General features: G+C 34.9%; 1 long non-coding RNA gene across 1 annotated transcript in view; it reads right to left on the bottom strand.

Moving 5' to 3' along the window:
• Positions 1-23440, bottom strand: part of LOC101900233 (uncharacterized) — a 329862-nt gene that overhangs the window by 177153 nt on the left and 129269 nt on the right. The window contains exon 7 of the long non-coding RNA XR_009342681.1: positions 5144-5198. This is a non-coding gene — a long non-coding RNA (uncharacterized LOC101900233). The remainder of the gene's footprint in view (positions 1-5143; positions 5199-23440) is intronic.

Raw genomic sequence — 23440 nt, 5'->3', positions numbered from 1 at the left:
CGGACCGAGGTTCTGGGCTCCGTTGAATCGAATCTGAGGGAGCAACTTCATTAATATCTAAGATAACTATTTCTTCACTGAATCTAAGTTATTCCAAGAGGAACAAAGGAGCTGCTTGCATACAGATACCGAATCTACAATTTTGATATCGCAACAACCGACGAGCCATTTCTTGCGATGTTAGAGTTATCCAGGGGACAGAAAAATATGTGGCAGTTATCGTCCTTGTAAATTTTATAAGAATAATTGCTCTTTTTTAGAACACGGGTAATGCAGGTTATATGTAGTTGTGGAAAATTTGGTAATTCTGATAACACAGAGCGTATGTGATTGTTGCTATCAGTAATGATAAAAGTGGTACACACTGCACACAAAATTCAGCTGGGAAGCTATCCTTAAGCAACTTTAAGGTAATTTACAGTAACTAGAATTGAAATACAGATACATTAAAAAAATATTAACTCTTTCATACAAGGATGATATCCTAAACCCAACAAACACTTCTTGCTTAAAAATAGAAACGGCTTATAAAGAAGTCATCCTTACCTACAAATAAGTAAATCGGACTATCTATATTCATCAATTAAAAATCATTGTAATTAATTCGGATGTAAGAGAATGCTCAATAAGGGGACAAATCGGTCCACCGTTGTGGCACCTTTTGGCCAATGTTGAATTGTAAGGATTTGGGACTTTCCTCATATTCAAAATATTTTAATTCTATCCTGGATCAATGTTTGAATTGAGATTCAGATTTTTTTATCTTCTTACTAATCTTTCTAATATATACATCTTGTATTCGAATTTCAATATTCTAAATGAAATATTATAAAATTAATTGCTAAATTATAAATTATTTAAATAATTCCTCTTATTTTTGAAAATTTAAAAATTTCCCAAACCATAATTCATGCAACAGCCATTCAATACAATATAGAAATCGTATGTATTGACATAAGTGTATGGAAATAACGAGCTAATGTTTCCCCAATTCCCCTACAAATGCCTGCTCTTAACAACCGGATTACCACAGCGAATGACAATACTTAATAACAAATATCTTTTTTTTTACTTCCAACAAATTCTCAATGGATTACGTTATACATTGGCATATATTTGCATAAGTATTGTTGCTGCTGTTGCTATTGTTATCGCTGGGTATAAGAAAAAAATAAAGAAATATCTTCGTTATGATGACAATGATTATGTTGATTGTCAAACCAAAGACAATTGTCATACGTAGCTGAGGAGAACAGAAAAAAATAAAATCAAACAACAAAATACACATAAGAATATGACAATATTATTGACTCTTTAAGCTACATAGCAAATGCCAGGCAGCATCAAATGCTAAGCCCCAACCCACCTTCCAATCTAAGGTGGGGGGAAATGAAATCAAAAGGAAAACACAATTCAAAATAATATAAACATTTATCGATGCTGCTCACAGGAGATACATTTCAACTCACGTTCCCACACCACACGCAATGGTTATTAAATTATCATGAAGTGCCTGGCATGTGGAAGGATAAGAAACCCATCGAGGGAATCTGTGACATAAGGAATCTACTTATGCATAAATATCAAATACAAAAAAAAAAAATCTCATGTTTGTATAGACATTGATGGAATTCATGGTTGCGCGATGGCGTATGAATTTGATTCGCTGGTATTAGGGAGGCGCGATAAAATATATTTTTATTGAATTTATGGGGCAAATTGAGTTTTTTTAAGTGTTCTTTTGAACTGCTATTTTGATAACCGATATCAATTTGGAAGTAGCCATCGGTATAAAGGGTAATATGAAAAAACTACAATCAAATTCAGACTGCTGCCATTTCTAAGCCACTCGTACAACAGCTGTAAAAATTATTCCAGTGACAGCTCTTTATATTGTTTACAAGCGTACAAAAACATTTTGGTGAGAATTTTCCAGAAAAATAGTTATTCGTGATGGAATTCAAGCGTGATAGTGTGATTTCTTTATATTTGGCTGGAAAACAACAAGTGGCTATTGTTAGAGCACTCCAGCATTTGAATCTGAATTGATCTCTTGTGTCTCGTACCATCGCTCGTTGCCGCGAAACTGATAGCGTAGCCCGACGTCAAATATTTTGGCTGCAGACTTTACTTCCAAAAAGGTTAGCTGAAAATGTGCACCTTCGGTTGGTCACCATAAACTCAAGCGCCGGCCATGGTGATTGTGTGGGCCGCCATAACAACCGATGGCTCTCTGCTCGAATTAATCGACCGTGGCATCAGAATAAATGCCGAATATTATCGCAAAAATATTCTGGAGGATGTATTAAAGCCTTGGGCTCGCAAACGCTTTGGCCGCAGGCCAAGGACATTACAACAGGACTCAGCACCCTCGCACTCAGCACGCGCCACCCTAGAATGGTTGCAAAATGAGGTTCCTCGTTCATTTCAAGCTCACAATGGCCACCAAAATCTCCGGATACCAATCCGTTGGACTATTGTGTCTGGTTTATTTTTGAAAGCAAGATTGGCACTAAAAAATACCAAATTGTCGATTACCTCAAGCAAGCGCTTGCCGGGAATGGGCCAGCCTGCGATAATTCAATTGGAAAGGACTAGAGATCCTCTCCCGCTAATATACACGGGATGTATAATACTGTGGCTTGGTCCACCCTTTCCTATGAAAGCCTTGTCTAGTGGTATCCGCTAAAATTCAAGGTAAATAACTCGAAGCTCTCAAAGCGAGCGGTATCAATTCTAATCACAGGTGCATTAAAAATCGAATTTGTTATACTGTGCCAAGCTGTACGAAGTGAAGAACAGAATAGGCTGTAGTATACGACAGGGTTATACCAGCTTGCTTTCTAAGAGATAAAGTAAACTTCAACCCTTATGAACGGAGCAACAGGTTTGACATTATTGAGATACTGATTCATAATAGGTTTAAATGGACGGATCAAAGATGGCAGAAGTTATGGAAAGCGGGGTCTTTTGTGAGAAACTGGGAACGGCTAAGAGTTTTAAAAGCAGAAATCTTCGCGATTTTGAAAGCGGTAGAATTGATTAAAACTATGGAGAATGTGGATAGTCAAGCGGCTCTTAAAGCTATTTAATCTTCTACAATCAATTCCGATGCAGTCCTGAGGCGAAGCACGGCTTTGAGAAATCTGCACACTACTCTCAAGCTTTGCTGGGTATCTGGTCATTGTAATATTGAAATAAGAAAGCGGGTGAATTGGCAAGGATGGCCTTGCAGTTAATAGAACTTGAAGTCGCCGAAATGTTAAAGCCCTCTCTTTGCCATTTTGACAGAGCATTAGAACTACACTTCAGCAAAGGAATACTAACAGGCCACTGAAACAACCGATCAAGACGTCCAAATGAAATAACTCTTTCGTCGAATACTGCAGGGGTGAGAATAAAGTGTGTGGGAATGAGGAAGAGAATGAAACAATCGAACACACTTTTTGTCATTGTTCTGCTCTATTAAAAAAAGCTACAAGTTATGGGAGAACATTCGTGTCATAATCTCAGTGTGCATTCATACACAAAGAGACCCGTGTCATCTATAACTTCGCAAAAAGGCTCTGGCATCGGAGTAAAACTACAAATACAGATTTATCTTTCATCTTTTTCAACTGTCTTCCTGTTATTTTTTCACGCAGGATTATCATAATGGACCCAAAGGTTACCGTGTTAGGTAGTTACAATTTCTATTACACATCCTTAAACCTAAGCTAACCATGTCAAATTTGGTGAAAATCGGTTAAGATATAATTGAAGCTTCCCCCAAAGCCGTATTATGCGCTCCATAACAATAATATTTGGTACAAGCTGTGAGATCCAGACTCGAAACGCTTGAAAAATTTTGATGAAATTGATTCAAATTTGGATAGAGCCCCCATATATATCATCGTCCGATTTAAATTCTATAGATATTCCTTAATAGAGTAGATAATTATGTTCTTGGGGAAGAGCTTGACAAAATTACAATCATCTCTGCTAAAACTCTTAATTACAATACAAATTTCCTCCGTCCTAAAATTATTACTTCGTAATCCGGACCCTTGAATGGTAATCGGAGACCCTATATGGTAGAAATCACAATTTTCATTAGTTGGTAATATCTTTTCCGTTAAAAAATGTTTAACATAAAGCCATTATCCAATACAGCATAATTTCTTTATCCTCCATCCTATTATGTTGCATGAAGTAGAGAAAATGTTAAGACATATCGATTTATCTACAAATCCTAGATGAAAAAGAAATCAAATGACAAAAAAGAAGATAATTCGCGAAAATATCATCATTATCGACATCATCGTCATCCTTTGTGTGTCGAGCAAAAATATTTCATTGGAAAAAATCTACGCATTTCACATTTGAATAGAAAGAGAAGAAAAAAAAAACATCTCCCAAGTGTGTTTGTATGTCTCCTAGAATTTTAACATGATTCGTATATCAGGAAACCTAAGAATGACGTTAATAATGTTTGCAATGTCATTGTTTGGAGTTAGGGTATTGCGCCGCAATCTCTTATCTTCTGTCACATCAATCGAAGGATATTGTTTCCGATAAAATACACATTTCCTTTTCTCTGTCGTTCTATGCATTCATGTGGCAAGACTTCCAAAGAAAATTGTGTCTTGTTTAACATAGCTCCGCACTTTACATAAACATGTGTGGCATGCCTGGCGTGAGGAAGTGGATCCTTTTGAAGGTGGAAATCAAAATAGATATGATGAAAATCATGATGATGACAACGATGATTTCAAGTAGAAAACTTCATTTGACTAGTTTTCAGTTTTTAAGAGGATACCTGTCTTGATTATCCCATTTGCATATACTTTTTCGATCGGCAGCCCCCTCCCACCCATGATAATACCTTAACTATATTGTACATCTTTGACATCGTCACATTGTTTGTCTTGTCGAAATTTAAAATTTTCTATTTGAAAATTTGCATAGTTTTGTATAAATTTCAACTCTAGATTGGCTCTCATCATATACATACATACTTATGTATGTACACATGTCATACTTGAAGAAGTTCTCCTGACTTCTGGTTCGAAAAGGGGAGTTGTGATTGTGATTTGTCTATTTGCAGTGTATATATTAATTATAAAAATTTCTAATTAAATTTTCTTCTTTGTATTCAACTTACTTGTTTTGCGTGCCTGTGTGCGTGTGCATTCCGGAAAGTTGTATTATCCTTGTTGCTGTAATGATAATTTTGCAGAAATGAAAAGAAGAATAAATTAGTAATGCATATGGAATATATGAGTAGCTTAAGTTAAACTTATATAAAATAGATTGTTTAAGTAATATAGTTGCAAAAGTTCATTGTATGAGAACAAATGGACGAACAAGGGGGCTCTATTGAAAATTCATAAAGTTGTAAGAGAAATTATGACATGAAGTACTTTCGAGAGTTGAATAATAAGTACTTAAGACAATTTATGTTTGATTTGCAAAGCAAATGGTAAATTTAATAAGGTGGATTGGGTAGTAATGTGTACTAAGGCCTATTGCGTATGCAAACAAAGACTTCAAGCTTGAGAGAATTTCTGTCGATAATCAAATACCTTTTATTAAAATGGATAAAGAAAATTTCGAATTAAAAACAAACGGCTCTTAGGGATGTCCCTCGTTCGCAATTCACAAAAACAATAAAATCAATTAAAATTTTTATTAAAATCTTAAAAATACCGAATATAGCTGTCTATACGACGACATGGACATGCATAGGTAACTTTTGTCATAAGCCATTCTAATATTCAAATGCGAAACTTAAAAAAAGCGGTGAATAATGTGGCTAAAATCATTTATATACCGAATATATGGAGGTATCGTTATATGGGGGCTGTACGAAGACGTGGACCTGCGCAAACAATTTTCTGTCGTAGGCTGTAGCAGCCATTACGAACATCAAATACCAAATTTGAAACAATTCCGGTGTAAAATGTCGCTAAAATCATCAAAATACCGAATATGGGAAGTACCGTTATATGGGGGCTATACGAAGACGTGGACCAGTACAGACAATTTTCTGCCTTAGGGTGTAGCATCCACTACGAACATCAAATACCAAATTTAAAACAATTCCGGTGAATAATGTCGCTAAAATCATGAAAATACCAAATATCGAAAGGAACCGTTATATGGGGGCTACACGAAAACGTGGCCCGCATGGCCTCCATTTACGAACTTAACCTGCCTACCAGTAGGTAGTATGCTTGTATGCAAAATTTTAGCCTTCCATCTCAATTCGTTCGAAAAATTGCGAGGAGTATGTCGAGGAGTTACAAACGTAATGACAAAGCTAATATACCCTCCATAGAATGGTGGAGGGTATAATACAAAGGTAATCATTTCATGCTGGATGCGCTTGAAGAACTAATAACCATGCCTTGATCTCCATATTCAGAATCTTTAGGAGAGTTGTAGTCATTTCTAGAGAACTTGCCTACTAAGATCTTTTCCCGTGAAAAATTGTCTATATATGTTTACTATTTGATGTATCCTTCGATTATAGGAACCTGCCGAATTTAGGTATATTTTGCGATTAAGATGCATGTTCCAAACCAATTAGCTGTAGTTTAGATCCTAAGATTCTTAAAGATTGCAACCGCACCTTGTGAAAGGATTCGTAAAAGTGATAAACTATTTGAAATCAACCCCAAATTACGCTATTCCTGTAATTGGAACATTGAAAATTTTACTATCGATGACTGAACTGAATAAGAAATTATTTACAAAAAAAGTGCTTTTACAATATGTAATTTTAAAATCGTAGTGAGTAGAACACACCCTCAGAATATACATTGACTGTTCCAGGATTTGGAACTGAAACGATTGCATCTAATTTTTGGTACTGTCATTTCTAAGCCACTCATTCGACAGCTCTTAAAATTATTATAAGTGACAGCTCATTATATTGTGTTTACAAGCGTACAAAAGCATTTTGGTGAGAATTTTCCAGAAAAACAAAAATTATTCGCCATGGAATTCAAGCGTGATAGTGTGATTTCTGCATATTTCGCTAGAAAACAACAAGTGGCTATCGTTAGAGCACTCCAGCATTCAAATGTGAATAAATCTTTTGTGTCTCGTTCCGTCGCTCGTTATCATGATACTGGTAGCGTAGCCCGACGTCAAGGAAGTGGACCGAACAAAATAGCAACATCAGCAGAAATTTGTTGGAAAATTAAAGAAACGACTTGATCGAAACCCGCGTCGCAGTGGCCGAAAACTGGCTCGTGAGCTGAACATATCGCAATATTCCATTGGGCAAATATTAAAAAATGAGCTTGGGGTAAAACCACCGCAACAGAAAGAAAATAGACTCAAAAGAGCTAAAGAGTAGCATTGAAAGTAGTGAACTGCCGAATTTGGTTTTCTTCGATGAGAAAACATTCGTTGTCCAGCAGTTTGTAAGCAAACAAATGATCGTGTTTACTTGCCTAAGAGGTTAGCTGAAAATGTGCACCTTCGGTTGGACACAAGAAGTCAAGAGCAGGCCATTGTGATGGTGTGGGTCGCCATAACAGCCAATGGTCGCTCTCTGCTCGAATTAAAATGCTGAATATTATCGCGAAAATATTCTGGAGGGTGTATAAAAACCTTGGGCACGAAAACATTTTGGACGCACACCCTTGACATTCCAACAATGGAATGGGCCAAAATACCGCCGAGCAACATTCGGGCAGCGTGTGACGGTTTCATTGGCCGTTTGAAGGCCATAACTCGAGCCAAAGGTGATCAATTCGAATAAATCTAAACATATTCTAAAATTTGATGCTATTTTCAACATTTTTTGGCTTCATTCAAAAAATTAAAAAAAATATGGCGTTTGACTTTGTTACAGTTTTTTTTTATCTCACCCTGTATTATGAAGGTTATATTAAGTTCGTTATTCTGTTTGTAACGCATCAAAATAATATGTTATATATTCTTGTAAATATATTTTTGATCAGCGTAAAATTCTGGGACGATTTAGCCCCGTCCTTCCGTCCGAATTAATGTAAGAAGCTAAAACTCGTTTATCTGTTGAATTTCACACAAATTGTAGAGCTATTTCCTTTTTTTTCAAACTTTTTACCTTTAAAAATTCCTAGTAATATGAGATCCAATTTAAAATGGACAATATCTATCCACTCCTTCTGACACTTCTCCCATAAAGGGCACATGTTATTTTAATTAGTATGGAAAAATTACAATACGACGGCTTGATTTCTATTGCTTTAAGCCACGTAAGCCATAAGGACTTGGTAATATTGTAGGTTGATATGATTCCTTATCTAAACTAAAGACAAAATCGCATAATTCCTAGAAAAGATTTTTTATTTTAATTCTAGGCTGTTATTCTCTTTTTTTTTCGACTGCAACTTTCATCTACAAATATTTAGATCTCTTCATATCTCAAAATATTAATGATTCTTAATCCGCGATCAGAATATTGCACATAGAAAATGTCATTTAAGGCGTCAGTGTCAAATGGGGTCTACATCAGCTAGAACTTTCATTTCCAATGGAGACATACTTTAGTTCGGTTATTTCCTGTTTACATAGAGTATATAAGTATTTACTCTATGATCTGGTTCTGAATTTCATAGTTTTTATATAAAACACATTGAAGTTTATTTTACAAATTATGAAGAAAATCTAGTCAAACTTTAAGTTTTCGGACAGAACTACCACACTTGAGTAGACATTAAAATTTTACCCCTTCCCCCTCAATACTTGTCCTGTGCAGTTTTTAACAGATGTTGTGCACTTAATCACAGTGCGTCAGCGCTTATCGCATCGCAATAAGCCCCGGCGGCATCAAGTTTGTAAACATAAAATTTCCTTATAAAGTAGCAATTAGTTTTCATTGCAATTACCTTAAGACCCTTTTAATTTTATAGCTGATTTAACTATAAAACCATCACCTTAAGCTAGTAATTATTGCACGCAATGCCATTGCAATTTTACAATTACACACACACACACACAGGAACGCACACACACACACACTTTTGCCATAAAGAACATCTAGTAAATTATTTCCAATTCAAGAACAATTGTCGTTTCATTGTTGGGTAAAATGAATAAAAAACCAAGTTGCAGTGAATGAATCCGGCCAGTCGACAGAAAAACATACATTTAACAGAAACCACATTTGTAATTACGCCTGACGCCTCTGGTGTGGCGATAAAGTGTTCATTGCTTACACTCTCGTCTCTAATGCGATTAAACAACACTTCAGCGCTTTGACCACCACCTACACCGATATCAATATCAGAAGCAGCAGCGGCAGCGGCGGTGGCGGTGGCGGCAAGACCACTACCATTGCCACCTCCACCACTCTTCCCCCGGTGAACAGTAAAATCTATGCATTTATAATGTTTGCCATGCTCAGACTTTAAGACCAGGTAACCAGATCCATTTCTCATATTGACCGCCTAGCAGGAGGCAGGTCTAAGGCTAGAAAGCTTGAATGGTCAATTGCAATATGCAATGGTGTTGGCGGCTGAGTGAGTGTGTCCGTGTGTGTGTCCGTGTGTATGTTTAAACCAGTTGACCAAATGCGTTTTTGACCACTTCAATTTTAATGGATGGATTTACAGGCAGTTCTACCAAAATGTCGTAAATCAAAGTCATGAACAGTTCACACAGTTTGCTAGGTAGCTGGCTGGCTGGCCGAGCCACTTTATTGGCAACGCATAGAAGGTGTTCGACGGAAAGAGGATTGGCAGGCATTTCTTTGGGGTATATCCTTGGTTTGTGCTAGTTGTTTGGATGGCACTAACCAATGGCCATTTCTCAATTTTAAGGCTATGTGGTTAAGTACTCATGCAGTTGAAATGCACCATTAGATGTGTGTGTGTGAGCGCGTTTGTGTTTGTTGAATGTTTTAAAAGTTGTAGTGTTTTAATTAAGTATTTGAAAATTAGATGGACGATTGAATATGAATTGGTATATGCAAATTTTAGCAGAAAATATATTTTATGGGTCCACAAAAAAGAGCAAAGATTTACAAGGATCATCCGATTTCGAAAAAAATAGAGAAGTTTATATTTCCTCATATCTAAGAGCGCTAGAGGCCCGAAAACATGGATTTTTTTAAGGATTCTAACAGGGAAAGGATATTAGAAGGCTTAAAATGCCTAAGCTCAAAGATTGCGAGAAACTTGAATTTTTAAAAAGGTCCCGAATGCTACACTCGTTGATTTTCCTAAGGATCCTAATAGAATCTGAGTGTGGGTTTCTCCAATAATCTTAAAAGGCTACAATCTTAATTTAGTCTAAGGATCCTACAAAGATATTTGTAGGGCGTAAACCTGGATATTTCTGCGGATACTTGAATGCCTTGAACTTATTATAATTTAATTTTCTACGGATTCAAAAAAAAAAAAAAAAAAAAATAACAAGAAATGTCTATATATATTTGAAGTCTTATGAGGATTTTTCCAGGAACCTAAAAGCTATAATCTATGAGTTTTCTAAGGATACTAGAAGGCAAAAAAAGTGATTTTTCAAAGAAATGTTATATATTCTTGAAGCCTAATGAGGGCTAATTTAAGAATTCCAGGGGCTATAAACGTGTTCTTCAAACAATCGACTATACATGAGGGTTAGACTGAGAATTCCTCGAGGCTACAATCCTGTTATTTCGTAAGCCATATACATTTTTTAAAGATCCTTGAAGGAAATGAACCTGGATATTTACAATAAACATGGCCTCCCATGATAAAAATGTGTGTTTTCAAAGAATCAAAAAATGCTTTCAATGTAATACTGACTGATGATCCATCAAGGTTTATTCCTACTATCACAGAAGCCTAAAATCGAAGATGTTCTAAGGATCCCAGATGACAGAAGGCACGGAATTTTGTAAGCATTCTAGAAATATTTAATATTTATAATAGCCCTGGAAGGATATAAACGTGTTGTTTTCAATGAATACACATACGATAAATGTGGATTTGATTGAGGATATTGCAAGACTACAACACCGAATTTTTCCTAGGACCCTAGAAGTCTATAATCGAATCGAAACCTAGAAGACTATATATATGGATTATTAAAAGAAACCTCAAAGGTAATGATTCTAAATATTTATAACAATCCAGGAGGGATATAGAAGTGCTCTTTTCAAAGCACACAAAAATACCATAAATGTGGATTTGACTGAGGATTGTGCTAGGCTTTTTCAAAGAATTGTAGGAATTTAATTTCGAATATTTTCTAAGACTTTGGGCATGGATTTTTCTAAGGACCCTAGACGGCTATGGGATTGAATTTTTCTAAGAATCTTAGAAAGCTATAATACTGTTTTTTTCAGAAGGATCCTAAAGGGCTCTATACATATTTTTATAAGGATATTAAAAGGCTGCATTAGTGGTTCCTTTAAAAGAAATAATAGAAAGATAAAAACCTGTTTTTTCTTGAAATCATAGGAGGCTATGAACATGGCCTTTCCTTTAAGGATCATCGCAAAAATTTTTAATAGATCTGAAAATATCCTAAGAGAAGCATAATCATAAATATTTTCCAGGTTCCTAAAAGCCACTGAAATTGAGTCCTTTTGAATGGATAATAATGATCACGAGGGCGTATGAATAATGTCAAATATTATCGTGATGAGGTTACTCATACGTCATTTAAGGAATAATTGCCAAAATGGTCATTAATAATTGTAATTGTCATACGTTCAAATTGTATTCAAATCGAAATTTCAAAATTCCTTTCGTTAAATGGAAAAGATCTAGCCAAAATAATTAGAGTGGAGCAAAAAAGAGCATATATTTGGTAAAGGAGAATGTTCGTAAAAATGTATGAAATCCTGAAAGATATTTAAGATATATTATTGAAATTTTAGAACTTCCAGGATGTTTGGTATTGGGAAATGGGTTTATAGCTGTAGGCCCATATAAAGTTAACTTCTGATTTTCAGTATTTTGAAGGCTTTGATAAAAATTTCGTTCTGTAATTTGATATTTCAAGTTCTTAAAGGGAAGAATATCTCCTTCCAAAAATACATGGAAAAGGTCCACCTGTTTTTGGAATAGGTCCACCGTATATTTAAAGGTACCATCCGATATTGAATATTTTGATGATTTTAACTACATTTTGGCATAGAATTATTTGAAATTTGTTATTTAGAAATAGCAATGTTCTCTACATTATGTGAAATATTGTTGCCTATGTAGGTTAACATTTCAGCACAGCCTCCATATAAGCCCCTTTCGGTTATTCATTATTTCTAACAGATTTTTTAAATATCATATTTACAGCTCGATTTCTTATTATCTGACGGTTTTACCCAACATATGATTTAAGATACAAAAAGAAAAAAAACATTCGAAAATTGTATCAGAAAATTGTCCACGTAGGTTTATGTTTTGGTACATATCCCGCTTTGTGAGGGATATTTTTGATTACATCAAATGATACATACCCCATGTATCCTTAATCCTTTCAGTATAATTGGAAAAACAGGGAAGCATCCTTATACCTGTTCAAAGTTTGAGACATTTTTTTTAATATAAATCTAAAGATCATTCTAATATTGGATTCGATTTGTCGTCATCAATATAAGCCAGGGTATCGCCTCGACCGAAGCTACCCGTAACAAATAAATTTTTATAATGGGAATTTATGTGAGGTTATATCTGGTTATAAATATCATTGTTGTGGAGGGTACATTCGAATGTGAGGGACTTAAACCATAAATGACAGATATTCCAATTTCTATCGAATTTTCAAGAAATTGTACACACTTATCTCTAGGCCAGATTCAGTCGTTTGGGTAGAAATTCAACCAAATTGGACGAATAGTACACATATATATGGAGCTATAAATAAACATTTGGAATAACTATCACTAATCACAAAAGAGTTCGTCCTATGGCGATACAAACGATGTGGAGATAGTTCTATCTCAATCGTACCTGTACTGTTTACAAAAATAAATGGACAGGAAGGACATGTATAAATCGACTCACTCACAATGACACAATACCCTGCACCTCATTGTGGCGTAGAGTATAAAAATATGAACGAGATTAGATACTGAAAAATAAGGCTGTTAAAAAATTAGAGAAAATGTAGGACAAGGGAGTGGGAGGTGCAAGAATCATTTTATACTTATTTTAGAATATGTGTAAATTTCTGGAGAGATAGGGGGGGATAAATAGTAATTTCTCGAAGACTATTATTTACATAAGATTCGTGTTGTGTTGTACGGAAGGCAGGATTTTTTTAAGAGCCTCCAAAATTGTTGTACTAAACTTTCAGTTTCATTTTGGTAGACTAGAATGTTTAAAGTTTAAGAAGCCATTTTCATAAAAAGATTGCTAAGAATGGGAAAACGGGCTCAAAGATTTTGATATGTGTAGCTGCGATTACGAAACGTGGACCCTTGTAATGATTTTTTGTTATATAATTGAATATTCGCAAGAAACGCTACATGACATTATATATTTGCCTGACTCGTCCGTTGGAATTACTTCTGTTAGTTTCCAAACAATAGTCCTCAGACCCATCATTATTTATTCTTGTCATTTTTTTCCAATAGACATATTATTATATTAGCCGATTTAACTCAAAATATGTTTAGTTTCGCTTTAGTTTCTCGACGATAATAAAAAATAATCCTAAATTGCGAATTAAATTTTGTAACATATTCATTTTTTGTAAAGATTTTGTGCCTTTTTGCAGAAGCATGGTGCATAAATTCTCGCAAAATACAATCTGACCCTCTGTATAAATATCATCCCAAAAGTGACACGCGACATAATGTTGGCACTGATAAAATATCTACATAAAATATATGAATGCGCGTATGTATGTGTGTTATATTATTTTTATTTGTAGGAGAGCATCATAAATAAATTACAACTTTGAACATTAAATACTTCTGTTAACATTTATAAAGTCAGGCAAATGTTTATTTAAAACAAACGGATAATACATCTGTACAAACACACACACACGTACGACAAACGTAGGTTGTGTGGTTGGCTGGGTGGTTGGTTGTTGGTTCGATTCGATGGATCGATTGCTGGAGTGGCAAACAAATGCTTCCGTTTGTACTCAAGTACTGTCAGCCGGTATTGTTTTAAGTTTTGCTGATTGCCCGTTGTAATTTTATTTCAATTTAAATTTATAATCAATCAATTATTAATATGTTTGTTCTTCTCTCGGCATACACTGGTGTATAAAACTTAACTCATTTGCAAGCGCAACACTTACACACACAAGCATTTGTATATTTATGCATGTGGGTGTCTCATACATGGGGCAAATGTAATGAATGAAAACGTGTGCAAGAATGAATTGTTTCATGTCATTTGCCATGGAAGGGGGAGGGGTGAAAGAGGTTTTGGTAATAGTCTCAAAAGTGCATATGTTCTATGTGATAATATCCCAGTTAACAATTTGAATGCGAAATGGATAAAAACAGTTTGCTAATTAAGATTGTTTTGTGGACATGAGTGAGCATGGTCATTGTATGTGTGCCGATCCTGAAAACAGTAGTCAAACTCCATTAGCACTATGTTTCCATTAGTAATTTCTTTAAAAAAGGAAAGTCTCTCATAAATCCATATTTTTAAAGATTTACATTATCGGGATACAGCGTGAGATGAAAAAACTGCAACCAACTTCAGACTGCTCTCATTTCTAAGCCACTCGTCCAACAGCTGCTAAAATTATTCCGAAGACAGCTCATTATATTGTTTACAAGCGTACAAAAGTATTTTGGTGAGAATTTTCCAGAAAAAAAATTATTCGTGATGGAATTCAAGCCTATAAAACAGTTGACAAAAAATTGGATTGATCGGACCATGATTTGGTATACCTCCCATACAATGGGTCTTGAAAAATTCTCTCTTTTGGGATATAAAAACGAATGTATTAACCTAAATTCGACGAAAATCTGCAGTTTACTTCTAATTTGGGCTATAAAACAAGTGACAAAAAATTGAATTGATCGGACCATGATTTGGTATACCTCCCATACAATGGGGCTTGAAAATTTCGATTTGTTGGCCTATGAAATCGTATGTATTCAACCATATTAAATGAATATTTGCAGTTTACTTCTTATTTAGTGAAATATTAAAATTGTCTGTAGGTTTGTTTAGGTTTTTTAGTTAGAATGCTCTTCGCGGTATTATCCAAAAGTGTTTGTAGAGGTACATTCATTGATGTTTCCGTCACTTCTATATTTTCTGGAATCAATTTTTTCTTAGCTTCTGCTATAGCATAATACGATGGGAAACAATTTTTATGTATAGCATTTACAGCATTTCTCATCATGTTATACTGTCTAACTGATAAATCCATATCCACGTAGAGCGCCAATGCTTTTTCCACTGAAATAATGTCTGTTTCCTTTACATTCGAAAATCTTTTTGCAGCTGTTGTTATGATGTCCGCCGAAGTAGATGTAACAAGTTCACCTACACGTCGCCTTTATGTTCTACATGAACTTTCCTCAAAGTTAATGCGTGGTCGACCTCTTGATGTAGACTTATCAGGTTCCTAAATATTTAAAAGTTTTTAAATAATTGGTTTAATAAAAATAATCTTCAAATGTACCCGAATCAAATTTAAACGTATCCATAAGAAACCAATCTTTTAAGACCATTTCTACTTTATCCCTCTTTCGATAGTATTTTTTCCACGTAGAAGACAATTTGTAGCAAATATTTTTAACCTTTATGTGTTCTTCGCCCGTCATTTTCCTTCCAATTCGATCCTCAATAAATTCTTTAAGTTTTGCCAGAACATATGACATACTTTGATCCTTTACTTCTAACCATTCCAAAAATATGTCACAGTTTTTTAAAGAGGTGGTCACTAAAAAAAGCAAATAACTCTTAGGACCGCAGGTTTCCGCAGCTAATTTTTTTATAGGTTAAAAATACATACTTTTCACAACTAAAATCAACAAAAATGTAGACTAAACTTTTTTAACCTTTTTTTTTCTACTCCACTAATTTCAAGATTTGCTTTACAAAATAGATGAACTAAGTACCACAGGTGTTTGTAACTGTAAACACCATATGATCACTATTTACACCCAAACAAAGGTGAAGCCAAGTTTTTGACATCCCAAGTAACTAAAATAAACACTTTTTTTATAACCGTTACTTTTAATATTCAAATTTTTGAACATATGAAAAAAGTGTCAATTTTCCGAAAAAAATAGAAAAATGCCGATTGCCAAAAACTATCAGATTTGAACCCTCGTACAGGCAAAACTACTTGACGTATCACTACCAAAATTCATATTATTCCTAACTGGAATGTTTTCTATCAATTCTCATCAATAAATTTGTGCTCTTATGTACTTGGTTTTTACCATTTTTGGCCGCGGTCGTGACACTGTGCATCGCTCGTTATCGTGATACTGGTAGCGTAGCCTGACGTCAAAGAAGTGGACGGAAGAAAACAGCAACATCTGCAGAAATAGTTCGAAGAGTAATGAAGCGCCTTGATCGAAACCCGCGTCACATTGGCCGAAAAATGACTCGTGAACAATATTCCATTCGGCAAATATTGAAAAATGAACCATTGAAATTCCAAAAAGTGCAAGAACATACACCGCAGCATAAAGAAAATAGACTCAAAAGAGTTGCTTCTCTTGGCGGAACATGGTGCCGAATTTGGTTTTCTCCGATAAGAAAATATTTGTTATCCAGTTAAACAAACAAAATTATCGTGTTTACTTGCCAAAGAGGTCAGATTTGGTTGGCCACAAGAACTCAAGCGCCTGCCATGGTGATGGTATGGGCCGCCATAACAGCTATAAGCTGAACATATCGCAATATTCCATTCGGAAAATATTGAGAAATGAGCTCGGGGTAAGGCCATTGAAATTCCAAAAAGCGCAAGATTAATAACGCAATAGAAAGAAAATAGACTCAAAGGAGCTAAAGAGTTGCTTCGCTTGACCGAAAGTGGTGATCTGCCGATTTTGGTTTTCTCCGATGAGAAAACATTCGTAGTCCAGTAGTTTTTAAACAAACAAGATGGGCGTGTTCTCTTGCCGAAGAGGTCAGCTGAAAATGTACTCCTATGGTTGGCCACCAGAACTCAAACGCCGGCAATGGCGATGATGTGGGCCGCCATAACAGCCGATGGTCGCTCTGCACTCGTATATATCGACCGTGGCATCAAAATGAATGCCGAACATTATCGCCAAAATATTCTGGAGGGTACGCAAACATTTTAGCCGCAGACCTTGGACATTCCAACATGACCCAGCACCATCGCACTAAGCACGCGCCACCCAAGAATGGTTACAAAATGAGGTACCTCGCTTCATTTCCAGCGCACAATAGCCAACAAAATCTCTGGATACCAATCCGTTGGACTATTGTGTCTGGAGTATTTAGGAAAGGAAGGTTGGCACTAAAAACCAAACCAAAGTGTCGATCACCTCAAGCAAACGCTTCTCCGTGAATGAGCCAAAATACCGCAGAGCAACATTCCGCCAGCGTATGACGGTTTCATTGGCCATTAGTAAGCCGTAGTTCGTGCGAAAGGTAACCAATTCGAACAAATCTAAACTGATTCTAAAATTTGATGCTATTTCGTATATTTTTTGCTATTATTCATACTTAAAAAATTTAAAAATTATGGGGTTTGACTTTTTTGCAGCTTTTTATCTCACCCTGTATATATTGATTTCATAGCCCAGTAAACAATTTAGTTGTGAAATGGGTAAATGCACTTTGCTAATTTAAATGGTTTTGGGAACATGAATGATCATGGATATGGTAAATGTCCACAAAACGAAAGCATTTGTTAGTCTACATTTATGCTATGACTCTGATAATATTTTCTTAAAAAAAAAAAAAAAAAAAAAAACGGAAATTTTCTCAAAAATCCATCTATTTTCATTACTGGGATACATTCAGATTTTGTAAGGGAGTACGATTTAAACAAAAAATAAAAATTAAAAATTTAAACACACACCCACAATTAGACTCGAATGTGTAAGCTTTTGTTTGTAATACTTGTAATTGTGGCTGCTCACACACACAGGCGTACATACTTCTTCTACTGTGTGTGTGCCATTGTGTGATGGTGTTTTACATGGACATGTAATGTAAGTTATTCATCGCATTGTTAAGCTGTCGGACACATTTAAATGCAATTTAATGCAATTTATTGCATGCCAAGTAAAACATAATACTTATTTATATAACATATCCTCCCAGAACTCACACATACATGTACACAGAGAAATCCATATGTGGTAAGACAGATAGCCAGCTAGATATAGATATGCCCACATACTTGCATTTGTAGTTAGTTGTTCCCATTCATTCATTCGTTCATTCTTCAATCTCAACTATTTATATTAACACATAAAACACTGGAAAGAAGCCCATTGTATGCATATGTGTATGTGAGTGTGTGTGTGTATGCATGTATTCGAGAAAAGGGACACTCCTCTCATAAGAATTGTAATGAATAGTCATTGAAGAAAAATTATACTACACTCCTACATAGATCTTTTGCTCCTGATAAAAATAATAAAATATTCCAAACCAAAAATGGGAGTTCGCCTTACATGAATCTGCCAGAGAAAATTACATTGAGTAGTGTCTCGAGTGTTTTTTTTTTTTTTTTTCACATATTCTCCAGTGATTTACAAGTCATTTATAAAGACAAATGAAATATTTCAAATTATTATCAGCTAAATAAATCTTTGAAAATTGTATTTATTTTCGAAATTTATTATAAATTATAATAACGTAAAATGGAACTCTTTTCTGGGGTCAAGCATATTGGAGTGTTTTTAAAAATTGGTAAGATGAAGATGATGAGTGTGTTTGAGTATGTCGATTTTGGATCAGATTAAAAATTAATACTGGAGATATAATTTAGTAATTTATTAAAATTTTCAGAACTCATTGAAGAATTATGTGAGGAATCACATTGTACTTAGTTCAAATTATTATTTTTTTTTAATTTTTTTCAAAACATTATGATATAAATTAGATTTATCGGCAATATCTACGTACTTTCAAGTGTGTAAATTATGGTCAACTTTTGGAGATTTTTTTTATTTTTACTTCAGTAACAAAGCAAAAGACGTACTGTTTGTAGAAGAAGAGACTAATTAAATTTATAAGTAAAGCTACTTAGAATGTTTCAGTAGGAATTCCGTCAGTTCCCCTAGCGTTTGGCCATTAATTTACGCGTACCCTTTCTGTGGACATACCACAACGATTCTACCTAATATTCCATCTTCAATTTAGGAATGTGCGAACTTTTCAGAGAATGGTGTCAATACATTCGGAGTTTTCTACACCACACACAGAGAATATTGGATGGGAACGTGGAACCAAAACGATTAGAAACTGTGATTAAGACCACCGAAATAGTTAAAACTAGAAGGCACCCTAATGTGGGCGCTAATCCGAAACATTGACCATTGGGCGAGTTCCGAAGGAGTGGACCGATGTAGTCCATTTTAAATCTTATATAAGTCTTATATAAATATTACAAAGTGCCAGATTTTGATTATAACGAATATTTTCTTCACTTTGTACGAGGTATGTAAAAACTTTTGTAAAATGTTGAAATATGCTCGAGGTACCATATGTATCGGACCGAAGTATTCCACTTCATTTAATACTGATAATAATATTGATATTTACAAAATGAAATGAAAAATCGAACATTGCTTTTCAATTTTATGAAAATCATAATTAAAATGTAGAACTTCAAGGAGTTGGCCGTTCATATTTACATCAGATCGCCGCCTGAGAGAGATATTTAAACAGGGTGAGATAAAAAAAACTTCAACAAAGTGGAACGACATACTTTTTAATTTTTTTTTTTAAATTTTATTTAATGAAAGCAAAAAATGTCGGAAATAGCATCAAATTTTAGATGGAGTTTAGATTTGTTCGAATTAGTGATCTTTGGCACGAATTATGGCCTTCAAACGTCCAATGAAACCATCACACGCTACCAGAATGTTGCTCTGCGGTATTTTGACCCATTACCAGCGAAGCACTCGCTTGAGGTAATCGACACTTTGGTATTTTTTAGCGCCAACCTTGATTTCCAAAATACTCCAGACACAATATTCCAACGGATTGGTATCCGGAGATTTTGGTGGCCATTATGCGATGGAAATGAAGCGAGGAACCTCGTTTTGTAACCATTGCTGAGTCCTGTTGGAATGTCCAAGGTCTGCGGCCAAAATGTTTGCATGCCCAAGGCTTTAATACACCCTCCAGAATATTTTCGCGATAATATTCGGCATTTAATTTGTTGTGGCAATATGAGTGGAGAGCGACCATAGATTGTTATGTTTTCGTATCGGAGAAAACCAAATTCGACAGTTCACCACTTTCTGCTAAACGATGAAACTCTTTAGCTCTTTTGGGTCTATTTTCTTTCTTGCACTTTTTCAAAATTTCAATGGCTTTACCGCGGGCTCATTTTTCAATATTTGTCGAATGGAATATTGCCATATGTCCAGCTCACGAGTCATTTTTCGGGCACTGCGGTACGGGTTTTGATCAAATCACTTCTTTAATTTTCGAACTATTTTTGCTGATGTTGCTGTTTTCTCCCTCCACTTCCTTGACGTCGGGCAACGCTACCAGAATCACGGTAACGAGCGATGGTACGAGACCCAAAAGATCTATTCACATTTAAATGCTGGAATGCTTTAACGATAGCCAAATATAAAAAAATCACACTATCACGCTTGTATTCAATTACGAATAACTTTTTTTCTCACCAAAAAGCTTTTGTACGCTTGTTAACAGTATAAAGAGCTGCTACTGGAAAATTTTTATTTTTTTTTAAAGGCTAGTGGCTTAGAAATTACATCAGTCTGAAGTTGGTTGCAGTTTTTTCATCTCACCATGTATATATGGGAGCTATATCTGAACCGATTTCCATCAATTGGTTATATGTGCCTAATTCCTCGTCGTCCTTGGACCAAACAAATGTTTTGTGCAAAATCTCATGTTGATCGGTCAGTAAATGCGACCTGTACTTTGTTTACAAAAATACATGAACAAACGTACTGGCGGATGGACGAACATGCATAAATCAACTCAGAATATGATTTTATGCATATCATATTTTATGCAGGAACTATGGGTATAATTCCCTTCCTACTTTATGTTAGAAACAAATGCACAAAGTCATAATATCCTGACCATAGTGTGGTGTATTCCATAATAACGCAAATCAGAATACATTTGCTCAAACGGACAGGGGGTGAAGACATACTTCTGTCAACAAAACCGACATATATGTTCCACCTTGTTAAAGGTATCAAATGATAAGATTGAAGGTATAAACATGGTACGACATAGTTAGTGTTAGAATTTTATGGTACAACTCGGCACTATAGCTCACTGCTTAGTTTTTAACATCATAAGTTGAAAAATCCTTTTTTGGGAAAAATTAACCCTTAATGAAATAAATGTCAGGCAATGAATTAATCTCACTTATTTATGTCATCTACACCTCAGAATCCCATGGTGTGTGAAATTTGGATCAACAGCAAATTCTACTTCGTTTTTGCTGTATCCTTCTTTTTGTTGAAATCGAGAGGCTAAATTTTTGTGGAGAGCTAGATAAAAACTTGCATTATGCTTTGGTTGGCTAGAATTAAAAATTCGATATTGCGGTCCACGTTTAGATATAGGCCTCAATAACACTATCACCCGTTTTCTCCACAAAAGCAATTCACATATACCTTTTAGGAACTCCATGTGTGAATTTGTGTTGGCTACCTTCCTTACGTCGGTATTTTTCACTTGGAGTTTGCGGAAGAACCATTAGTTGCGAAATTAAACAAAAACTGATTTTATATAAATTAAGTTTTCCAATTTATCCAATTGGTTGCTATTTATTGTATTTTAAAGTTAAATAATTTTTTAGAAATTGGGATATAACAGGTTTAGTCCCTCCTAACTTTATGTTTTTTTTACCCAAAAATTAATAGATTTCCTGATTGCTTAAGTAGTTTAACGCCACAGTTCCTACTTTTTTTGTCAAGCATACCTCAATAAGATTAAGTTTTAATACTAATTAAGTTTATAAATCGACGACGCAATTTTTTTTGCTCTCTGAAATATCAAAGTTTTTGCATGTACCCCCAATTGATGAGAATCGGTTGACTTGATTTGCTTCAGTTTGGAAAATCTAGTTTTTTGTTTTATTTTCTGGTTTTTATAAATGAATGCGTGTAAAATACAAAAAACCTGGCACAAAAACTTATTATAAACGGAAACACAATTTACTTCCGCTTTGCTGATCATTGGCATTTTTTGCTGTCTACATTGACGGTGGTGAGTGTGTGTGTGTGTTTGTGTTCCTGTTTATTTTGTTTATTTTATACAAATGTTCATTTTATGGCCATAAACCATTAAAAACCAAGCAAATACACTTTTAGTCAGGCAACACCAATACATACATATATTTAAGCAACCAATTTTTCTATGTCTCTGAAATTGCTGCATGTTATTGTTGTCGTTTAATTGTGTTTGTGTTAGTGCCCAGTGTTGGTTTGCATGGCTAGCTGGCTGACTGGTGACCGGCTTGGTTTATTAAAAATGTGTAATTTATTTAGTAAAATACTCTGGTAAATATTTATTGTTGTTTTAGGCTGCTCCTGCTGTTGGTGTTTTTTTCTCGGTAGGGTCTGGCATTTTGATGACGATTAATGGGCAAAATGTTGTTAAAGGCAAATTGGTCATGGAGAAAATGAAAAATAGTTTTCCCTACTCTTTTTTTTGGGGTCATAATAACACAATTTGTTTAATATTAATATAGTGTTTTAGAATAATTATTTGGGGTATGTTTAATGTGTAAATATATATATGTATGAGCAGTTGTTATGGGGTATCCATGGCGTATAAGTAATTTTCCTTTTGGTGGATAATAGTACTTATACTTTGCACACATATATAATGATTTAAGGAATTTTCGATTAAAAAGATGAACGTAAGATAAACTATTTCTTTATATAGAAAAAAATATTTCATATCTACTGTTTCTGTACCAAAATTGCCATTAACGATTATGAATTTGGAGTAAAAGCAACATGAAAGTATTCTCAAAATAATAGTTGGTATAGTCAACGTTGTGAAAAATCAAACATTACATGTAAACTGTGCTGAGCCCCTATTTAGGTTCATACCACAGTATCCTCAGATCTTTCCTTTATTGAGTCGATAGAAAACACGACTACTACTTTCCAATCCCTCGGCAGCGAAACAACAACATTGCACTTTCGGCCAGAGGCTGTCAACTCAGTATGTGGATGTTCGTGTTCGTCTGCTTTTTTGCGTTGGGAACGGCATATCCCGGAATGGTTGTTCCAGATTTTATTGGTCCGTACCGGGATTGTGGAAAACCCTGGGCATTGGTTCTTCTCGGTTTATCAAAACGTCATCCACCATAGATCCACCGCTGT

This window comes from Musca domestica, unplaced genomic scaffold (genome assembly GCF_030504385.1).
Source record: "Musca domestica strain aabys unplaced genomic scaffold, Musca_domestica.polishedcontigs.V.1.1 31, whole genome shotgun sequence".
NCBI classification, from domain to species: Eukaryota; Metazoa; Arthropoda; class Insecta; order Diptera; family Muscidae; genus Musca; species Musca domestica.
This window is presented reverse-complemented; position numbering and strand designations above follow the sequence as displayed.